This window comes from Prenolepis imparis, unplaced genomic scaffold (assembly GCF_030444845.1).
Source record: "Prenolepis imparis isolate NDT839.2.m4 unplaced genomic scaffold, iyPreImpa1.0 SCAF_13, whole genome shotgun sequence".
NCBI lineage: Eukaryota > Metazoa > Arthropoda > Insecta > Hymenoptera > Formicidae > Prenolepis > Prenolepis imparis.
This window is the reverse complement of record NW_028141171.1, coordinates 77,494-88,351: the sequence shown is the minus strand read 5'-3', so window position 1 is coordinate 88,351 and position 10,858 is coordinate 77,494. Positions and strand designations below refer to the sequence as shown.

Below are 10,858 nucleotides of genomic sequence, written 5' to 3'. Positions count from 1 at the left end.
TCCACTGTATCAAATAAAATATCTTGTATATATATATATATATATATATATATATATATATATATATACGTATATTATGTATGTATGCATACATGTAAATATAAGAAATGTATGATGCATGCATTTATGAATATATAATACTTATATATTCTGAATATTTATAATGTAGCTTTCTATAAGTCACAATCTATCTAATACAGTTCATTATTTCCAATCGATATAATCAACAGATAAAAATTTATTACTTCAATATTATGTGTGTGCATGTACACACACACTTACAATACATTGTTTGTCTCGATTGCAACAGAATACTTTTACAATATTCTGAATATTTTAAATATAGAATGGACCCCTCCCCGTCCATTCCCGTGAGAACGCAACCAATATGTTTTTCGTCTCTCCGATTATAATTTGCAATCTAGATGATTCATGCAGCTTTTTCTGGCCAATTGTAGAGTATAGATTTTTGAAGTCTATATTCTTACCAGAATAGATTTTTTAAAATAATTTCTTATTATTTTGGAAAAAGTGAGAGTTTATTGCTTTCTAGAATTTTATAGAAATGTTCTCTCATGTATTTTACATTTTTGGAGTACTTTTCCTCGCAAGGATTGCCTCCTAAGGCTATAGTCGTGGCAAAAGCTGCAGCAAAAATTCCACAACATATTCCATCAGGTTGTGTTTGAACCTTTTCAAAAATGATGTCACTAGAGTTTACTGTAGGGTAACGAAGATGTATATAATTTTTTTCTTTAGCTACCAATTTATCGTATGTACAGCCAGGTAGACTATCGTACACGCGAAGTTTGGTGCCGTCAAAGGAAATACATCTCCAGTGATTACTACAATTCCCTCCAATTATTTGTAAGCTTTTATCACTACGACTAGCTTTAATCATGTGAGGGTATTCTATATATAGCACACTTTGCGTTTCGAAATGAGAAGTTTCTCTTATAATACTCAAAAATAGATCCAACGATTCATCGTTTAATTGACTTGTCACACGCAAGATATTGTCCTTTACCAAATAAAGAGGAGCAAATGTGTTTAACAGTTTTTCATTTCTTTTTATATCATCTTCAGATATAGCTCGTTCGTTATTTGTGTAGCTTATGATAATGCAATCATCATCTTGCTCTTTATTCAGAGCAATATCAGCAATATCAGTTATTATTGCTTCCATCGAAACGTTCGGTTTGAATCGTTTGCTCTCTTCTATGTCATTTTCACTTTTTATTTCTATTTGGTCTCTTTATTTGATTTATTGTCATTTTTTTTTGTTGCTTCTTCTTTAGCTTCTATAATGTATCTTGGATTTCTGATTGGCATATGCCTATTGTGACGACTGTCCAAGATTTCTGGAAGCATGCATTCGTTATAGAAGCGTGTTAAGAAAGGCAGCATTTGATTTCTCCAAAAAATATTGTCTGCCTCAATGCGCAATATTTTCATGCTTTGTGGAGTCCAAACAGCAAAAATACAATATTCTCGCCGTGTTATGTTCAATTGACCTTGAACTTGATAAAAATATCGATGATTTCGATTTATTTTATGTGCATCTTTTTTATCAAAAATACCTTTCAAAGAAGGCAATGTCTTTACAGCTATTTCTGCTGTCAAATGTTCAGCTGACAGAGGACATTTTATTTCCACTAGACCATTTTCATCAATAATTCCGTCAGGAGAAGCACTCAAGCACGGATTTTCAGTATCGATAAATAATCCGCAAGGTTCTACTTCTTTATTTAATTTTATAGCCAATTCTTTCCTTGCTACTTCTTCGTTCTCGCGACCATATTTTAGGGCTGTGGTATCAATGAACGAAGGATATAAAATGGCTTTTACTGTTGTTGCACAAGACGTTGTCGGTCTCATGCGACATACAGGTCCAAAATTGGATGCTGTTAACATTTCTCGTCTCAATGATAACCATAATTCCGAGTCCCTTTGGTCTCTCGTATCGAATTCAATTTTTTTCCAGTTTTTCGCATTTTCGGACAATTTTTCTAAATGATTTTGCCGAAGTTGCTCAAATACATCAGATGGAAGATCTGGTTTTTGAGACTGCGGACCATAATAACGATCTGTTCCTGTCTCTTGTTTGAATTTTTTTTGCCTTCCTTGCACTTGTCGAGATTCTCTGGTTTTTGCAACTTTTATTTGTCGTTGTTTTTCTAGTTTCTCAACAATGGGCGGAATAGTTTTATCCATGCTCTTATGCAATTCTGTAATGGCTTGTTGCGTATTAAATTGCACAGCTGCTGCCGCAACTCTGGCATTGTAAGAGCCTCGTTTACCAAAATGAATGCGCTTTCCACCAATTTCTTTGCAGATTATCGAATTAAACGATTCTGCAGGATTATTGGTTAAATTCAGCAATAAGCTGTCGGAATAACCGCTTAGATATGTGATAGCGCTTTCTATCTTTTGATATAAACCATGTATTTTCAAAAGTGGAACATAATTTTTGTTTGTTATCCTTCTCTTCGCATATATGACCGCGTGCTTCGCATCGCTTATGTTCGCCAAAAACATAGCTAGGAATGTTCAATATATCTTTCTGCAATTCCATAGCCTTACAATGTTGAGGTGTTTGTTGGTCTTTTCTTCGTAATTCGGCTGCCTTTTCTACCTCTTTTTTGATATGTTTTATATTGTTTTTCACAACATTTCGTAACTCTGTAAAGCCACGCTGCCTCTGCGTTTTTGGCTGAGTTGTCTCTGCCACAGCTTTGAGCTTTTTACATAAATTGCGAAGTAAATGATTCGTGCATTCTATTTTTTTTACTGTAACCATTTGTTCACTATATGGTCTATTATCAATAATGGCCTGATAAACACTACTATCACCATCGGCAATAACTGTTTTAAAAATCAGCCCATGCATTTCGAGGCTACATTTGAAACCTTCCGCGATGGCATCGCTCTCCATCCTTGTGGAGCTTTCGTTGCGATCAAAATTTTTGTAGCATTTGTGAGCTTTTGGTTCAGTACCTTTTCGCTCTGCTATATCACATATTGCGCAAAATTTATTGCGGACACCGACGGAGAGAATCTTTTTCGTACGATAACCAATTATAGCTCCGATACCGGAAGGAGAATTGTAGGCACTGCCATACGATCTCTTCATCCAACTACCATATGCTACAACTGTTATATACGGAATACCGTTTATAACTTCGTTTCTCTCAAGAGCGAGTTGCTTTTCAACTTCGCCAGCTATTTTCATACTTTCCATGGCTGTTTTTTCAAAAGCATCGACTAATTTTTCTCTATTTTTTATGTATTTTGACTCGGATATGCAAGGAATATTCATGATTGCACATTGCTCATTCAACTGGGCATAGCCAATTCCTACTGTAACAGTTCCTGCTACAGCAGCCATACCAATATCTAATGTTTCTGGCTCTTCGGGTTCTGAGTAGATAGTGACTTTAGTATGGCACATTTGGCACTGGAAAGTCAAATGCGTCTTAAATTCTTTGGTATCAGTCTTTATGAGTTTCCAATCTCTAAATTGGCACTCTATTCCTTGCATATGATTATTAAATGTTCTTTGGATTTCATTCCACATATGTGAAATGTCGACAATGCGACGGCCTTCAGGCAAGTCTTCTTGTATACAACAACTGTCTACAGGAGCTTTGTTGTCAATAACAAGAGAATTGTTATCATCGCAATTGTCATCGACAATGCGACCGTTTCTCTGAAGCCTTCCAGCCAAAAAGAAGAAGACATTGCGACGGCCTTCAGGCAAGTTTTCTTGTATACAAGAACTGTCTGGAAGGGCTTCGTTGTCAATAACAACAGAATTGTTATCATCGCAATTGTTAACAATGCGACGGCCTTCACGCAAGTTTTCTTGTACACAAGAACTGTCTGAAAGGGCTTCGTTGTCAATAACAACAGAATTGTTATCATCGCAATTGTCATTTTGGTTGTACATACCTTTATTTGACTCCAAGCATTGCATTACCTGGGTACTGATTTTCGAATCTATGTTGGGTGATCCCATTGATTTACAAAAATCGATGGATTCGTCGTCAGTACCCTTGGTAATCTTTATAATGTTGGAGTTTTTAGCTTCTTGGGCCTTCAATTTCTGTAAAAATTGTCGCCTGCAAAGAAAAATAAATAGATTATTATATTATAAAATCTTATGCAAAGAAATCAAATGCCACATTTGTAACATGATTTCTAACAATTCTATATATTTAAAAATATTTTTTTACAAGTCTTTGTTACAAGTCTCTGAAAAATAAGTGCAATCCTTTGTCTATAAAATCTAAAATCGTAAATTTATAATAGAAATAATAATTAAAAAATTTTTTGACAACATAAATGCCAAATTTTTCACTAAACCAAAGCGCACATGATAACCGCATTTGGTATAACATATTTTTAAAACAACCAGCACACGAATAGATCGCCTCTGGAATTATTTTTTAAAACAACCAGCACACGAATAGATCGCCTCTGGAATTATTTTTTAAAACAACCAGCACACGAATAGATCGCCTCTGGAATTATTTTCTAAAACAACCAGCACACGAATAGATCGCCTCTGGAATTATTTTCTAAAACAACCAGCACACGAATAGATCGCCTCTGGAATTATTTTTTAAAACAACCAGCACACGAATAGATCGCCTCTGGAATTATTTTTTAAAACAACCAGCACACGAATAGATCGCCTCTGGAATTATTTTTTAAAACAACCAGCACACGAATAGATCGCCTCTGGAATTATTTTTTACAACCAGCACACGAATAGACGGCCTCTGGAATTATTTTTTACAACCAGCACACGAATAAATCTCTCTGGGATAAATATTTAGTAATAACCAGAGCGTTCATGCAAATCACATCTGGTAAAAGGTTTTTAGCGAGCTCACGAATAGACCGCCTCTGGCACTAACAACTATAACAATTATAACAATTTTTAATTACATATAAAAAAATAAAAAACAGGAATGCATTCGTATTTTTCAGAGATTTTACTTATTTCACGATTATTTGTGTATGTGTATGTGTGTATACATAGTGTACAAGAATAATTTAATAACAAATTGTGGCAATATATAAATCTAAATTTATAAAAATCAATTAATATGTAAATATATCAAGTAATCCAAAACAATATTTTATTAAAAAGTGCTTGTTTTTCACATACAAATTAAATTAAATTATGTAAATCAGAATAAAAGTTGGATTATTATTTCTTCAGTTATGCGCTTGTACAGAATTTCAAAATTTATATGGAAATTTTCTATAAGTGCTTTGAAGAAATAAATATTATTACAGCTGATGCTCGACATAGAGTGATTTTTTCAAGTTTTTGAAATTTTCGTAATTCTTGTTGAAAAAAAATTTGAAAATTGCATTTTATCTTCTAATTTGAATAAGAATGAAGAATACAAAACATCTTTTTTCCTTTTCGTCAAAACATTTTTTTGGATCATCTTGTATAAAAATTTTACACACACACACACACACACACACACACACACACACACATATATGTATATATATATGTACAGTAATATATAATATATACATATATATATATAGTAATATATAGTAAATTATAATAGTAAGTTATGTACAGCATAAATACACAATACAACATTATATATCTATTTATTATCCACATAAATGTATATAACGAGTATATGGACAAAGAGAAAAATGAGGAAAAAGAGATAAGAGAAGAGAAAGAAATAAAAAGAGAGCGAAAGAGCATTTTTAAAAAGTCGACAAACAATATATTACCTCTGCTGTTCTCATGTCGCAATGTTAGGAGAAAATCATCTCCGAGACGATTTACACGTCATCCTGGAGATGATCTTTCTAACGCAACGAACGGCATGACATAGTGGGCATCGCGGCATGGACATACAGGGCCGTAATATAAATATGAGCATTTTGTCACTAAATACTGATCATAAAAAATATAATTATAATTTTTTATCGATATTTTATGCCAGTATTCAGAGATGCTAACACACTGTAATTAGTAATATTTATTAGCAATATTAATATTACTAAAATTAATATTATATATATATATACAGGGTGTCCGATAACTCGCGAATCACCTTTCGTGGGCAGGTAGAGCATGTTGAACTGAATAGAAAAGTCCTCTACCATTTTGCGAATTTCGCAATATGAGAAATAAATTAAAGAAGATCAGCCAATTCGCGTGACGACGGCGAGAAAAGACAGCCTTATTTTTATATCGTTACTAAGCATGCGGCGAAAAGAAACAGTATAATGTTACACGGTTGCTAGGCGCGCGATGAAGCGGGGAGGAACGCTTCACAAAAGACAGTAACTACATACGAGTAGCGCTAACTCTGGACCCCCGAGTGGGCTGTCTCTTCTCGCTACACGCTTATCATCGCTCGAATTGGCTGATTTTCTTTAATTTATTTCTTATTTATTGAGAAAATCGCAAAATGGTAGAGGACTTTTCTATTCAGTTCATGCTCTACCTACCCACGAAAGGTGGTTCGCGAGTTATCGGACACCCTGTATATAGCTTTATGATATTTATAATATAAAAAGGCTAAAGATTACTAATTACTAATATATAATAAATTTATTATTCGCAGTGTGTTAGTATCTCTAAATACTGGCATAAAGTATCGATAAAAAATTATAATTATATTTTTTATGATCAGTATTTAGTGACAAAATGCTCATATCTATATTACGGCTCTGTATGTCCATGCCGCGATGCCCGCGATATCATGCCATTCGTTGCGTTAGAAAGATCATCTCCAGGATGCAAAGATGCCAGATTTCCGACGCGAGCAACAACGTACACAAACAAAACCGTGTATATGTAAAGCTAGCTGTCAATCGAGTACCAGTACGTAAATCGTAAGTAATGCACAATTTTTAGCGTGTCATAAAAAACGTGCTACAATCGAAAATAACGATTGTAGCACGTTTCCACGACATATGCCAAATCTTGTGCATTACTTACGATTTACGTAAACTGTTGTGTCGCATGTGCTCATAACCTAAAAAAGAGAATGTTCTCATACCCTTATTCTGTAAATGTAAGTGAAACATAAAATGCATTTTTGTAGCAGCGGTGACGACGACGACGACGGCGACGATGCCGACGGCGATGACGACGGCGACTAATTGTAATAAGTCGACGACGATAACGACGAGGACGGCAGCGACGTCGCCGTCGACATCGTCGTCATCGTCGTTGTCGCAGCAGTTGGTCCAGGATAAGAGGACGAGCACGACAGGAACACAAGAAAACGTAAAAAAAGTAAGTTTTTTTATTTATGACGGATAGAAGTGTGCATATGTATATAAAACATGCAATCACATATATACATAAATTTTGCAGAGATTTTATGTAACTACATATACACATATATAGACATATACTAACTTCTCGTTTATTATATTATTATTATTTGCAATTCACATGTTTTTGCGTAGTTCAATATATTATATCATTTGTAAATCACACATGTGAATTGCAAATATAGCAATAATATTATAAATGAAACGTTAGTATATGTCTATCTGTATGTATGTATGTAGTTACGAATCTCTGCAAAATCTATGTGTATATATTGCATGTTTTATACATATGTACACATAAGACACATGTACATATGTATACAGTGAGTGTAAAAAATATTCGTACACTGGGTATTTTCACAAAAAATGCTTTATTTCTGTATGTCAATAAATGATAAACAAACAATTATTTATTTATATTATATTATTTATATTAATTGTTTGTTTATCATTTATTGACATACAGAAATAAAGCATTTTTTGTGAAAATACCCAGTGTACGAATACTTTTTACACTCACTGTATATGTGATTGCATGTTTTATATACATATGTTTAGATACATACATACATACATACTACACACACATATACACACATACACATATACTGACGACTTGAATGATATTATATATATATATATATATATATTCAAGTCGTCAGTATAGGTGTATGTGTGTGTAGTATGTATGTATGTATGTATCCAAAACACACACATGCACACATTTTTATATATATATACACTGATATTTTTACTTTTTTTTTCAGCGCATAAATGAAGCAGTTAGGCGGGCGGTAAATAGGGAACGGCGTAAAAATAGGAAACATTTTTACGCCGTTCCCCCTATTTACGTATCCACACAGCCTGCAAGTGGATACGTCCCCGCACCGCCGGCAAGTGGGTACGTCCCCGCACCGTCTGCAAGTGGATATATCCCCGCACCGCCGGCAAGTGGATATATCCCCGCACCGCCTACAAGTGGATATATCCCCGCACCGCCTACAAGTGGATATATCCCCGCACCGCCTACAAGTGGGTACGTCTCCGCACCGCCCGGAGGTGCATACGTTTCCGCACCGCCCGGAAGTGGATACGTCTCCGCACCGCCCAGAAGTGGATACGTCTCCGCACCGCCCGGAAGTGGATACGTCTCCGCACCGCCCGGAGGTGCATACGTTCCTGCATCCGGATACGCGCCGACGGCACCAGGATACATAGTAGCGCCGTCCGCACCCATGTATATGCCTTATCTTCCTCGTTATTAGGTAAAAAAAAATATTTTCGAATACATGCACACCACATATAAACGCACACACGTGTACGCACGCGCACACACAGCCATACACACTTTACTCATCCATTCATTCAATCACACACACACACACACACACACTATGTGTGTATATATATACATATACATATACATATATATATATACTGTGACGTGACAGTTTTCATTTGGTGAAATTGTCCGTCACAAGGGTCGCGAGACCCGACCGGGGGGGGTGATTTTGGGACCTCTGCTCTCTCTAAGATAAGAAAGAGAGAGAGCGATTCGAGCGCGGAATCGGACGCGATTCCGCCGCTGCGCGTTGCGATTGCGTGCTGCCGTAGCTGTTGCGATTGCTGCGGCAGCTGTTGGCGAAATTAGCGAAGGTCGAGGGAGAAGCGACGACATCTCATCCGGACGAAAAAGCGGCAAAAGGAAGGAAACAGGACGAGGGGAGGCCACGCCTTACGGAACACGCTCGGTGAGACCGCTATTGAACTATCACGACTGTAAATACTTTTCGGGACAGTAGATGCCGCGTAAAATTAATATCCATCTCCTCTTCCCTAGGGATCGAGAGCTGAGGAAAAGGGGAAGGCCACTCCGCGCGAGAAGTGCGCAGGAGCCCCGCCACGGAGTTACGGCAAGGGACCCGATGGCATGCCCGGCGCCCGGACCCGGATGCGATCCACGATCGATTGAGGACTCGCGGCGGACGACATCCGGTGTCCGAGGCGGCCGGAATCGGGCCCCCCGTAAGCTGCCGCCAGATTTTTCCGCCCGTATCCTACGGGAATGGAGGAACGTCCGGAAAGAAAAGAGCGCGGAAGCGATGAGCCGCCACAACGACCGCGGGGATCCTCCGGGCCGCCTCACGGCCCTGATTACGGGAGCGCCCCGAGCGGCCTCGTTCGGCGATACGGCGCCAGCGTGTCTCCGGCGAGACTTCCACTCGTCACTGTCGGGCAAGACGCGCGAGGGAGTAGAGGTCCTGACGACGAGAAAGAGGGAAGCGCAGAAAGAGAAAAAAAGCGAGAGTGACGTTGCGGAGGACGAAGCTGGTGAGACGTCGTCGCCATCCCCGACCCATTTAGAAGGTAGATTGTTCGAGCGAGTCGCACCGGCGAAATAGAGCCGAGTCAAAGTAGTTGCCGAAATAATTGCCGAAATGGCGGCCGACGCCACGTCATAGATTCTCGGGAGGCCTTGTGTGACGGTCACCGGAGGACGACTCGCTCGAACCCCTTATTACGCGAAAATCTCTCTCTTTTCGGCGAGCCCACAGTCCGAGCTCGGCGATGGAAAATTTGGTCCGATTCGTTTGTGTATCGCGAGTATACGTTCTCGTTAGCTGTCGGGTATAATTAATAAGATCGGTGAGCTCGTAACGTCGTATTTAGCGCGGGTATTTTGTTGCTGTTAATTTATAATGAGCGAAGGGCGGTACACGAGAAGGGCCTGACCCTCAGTTCGGTGGTAATCGGCGCGAGCGAGAAGTCCCGGATTCGATACTCACGCGGGTAGCCGAAGGAGCGGATCACGTGCGCGGCGCGGGTACATTAATGTCCCGGCGCGTGACCGTACGTTTATAGTATCGAATTTCGGGCGACGCGAGCGACTTCCGCATATTTCGAATACGACGACATCCGTATGCGAAAATTCCGATGCAACTCGGATCATGTTATTCTGAAAAATAATATTCACCGGTCTCCGCTGTCGACCGAGTGTCCGTTGTCGTCATACGATATATTGACTTTATTTTGTTCGGGTTTTTTTATTAATACTCTGTCGTTAATACGCTTTCTTATTTAATACTTTCTCTGGTTTAAGCAAATATACTCATGAAAACCCATCTGAGTCGCCCCGTTATTCTCCTTCTTACGCTGTCGCAATCCGAACCCCTGCTGTCGGCCGAGCTGCCGCGCCTTGGATCGTCGCGATCTCGTAGCGGGTATTGAATCGGGCGTGCCGGATTCGAGACGGACGCGGCGACCGCGTCGCGGAGTCTCAGGGAGTAGCGACACGGCTCCCGTGCCTGGCGCCCCTTTCGGTTCGAGAGAATTCAGTAATTTAACCTGCACGCTCGAGCGCCCGAATGTTCCGAGAGATCGTGCCGAGGGAAGTTCCGCGAAAATAGCGATAATTATTAAATCGAATGAAAATTTATCGGTTATAAATTGGCGCCCAACGTCGAGGTTCGAAGATCCGATAAGCGACGGCGAATTTGGAGAGTATCGGGAAGATATAGATGGG

The 10,858-nt window shown here is 38.8% G+C and overlaps 1 pseudogene; it reads right to left on the bottom strand.

The window, feature by feature from the left end:
• Nucleotides 1–517: 517 nt before the first annotated feature.
• On the bottom strand, nt 518–3,577 carry LOC145944724 (uncharacterized; annotated as a pseudogene).
• Nucleotides 3,578–10,858: the final 7,281 nt, after the last annotated feature.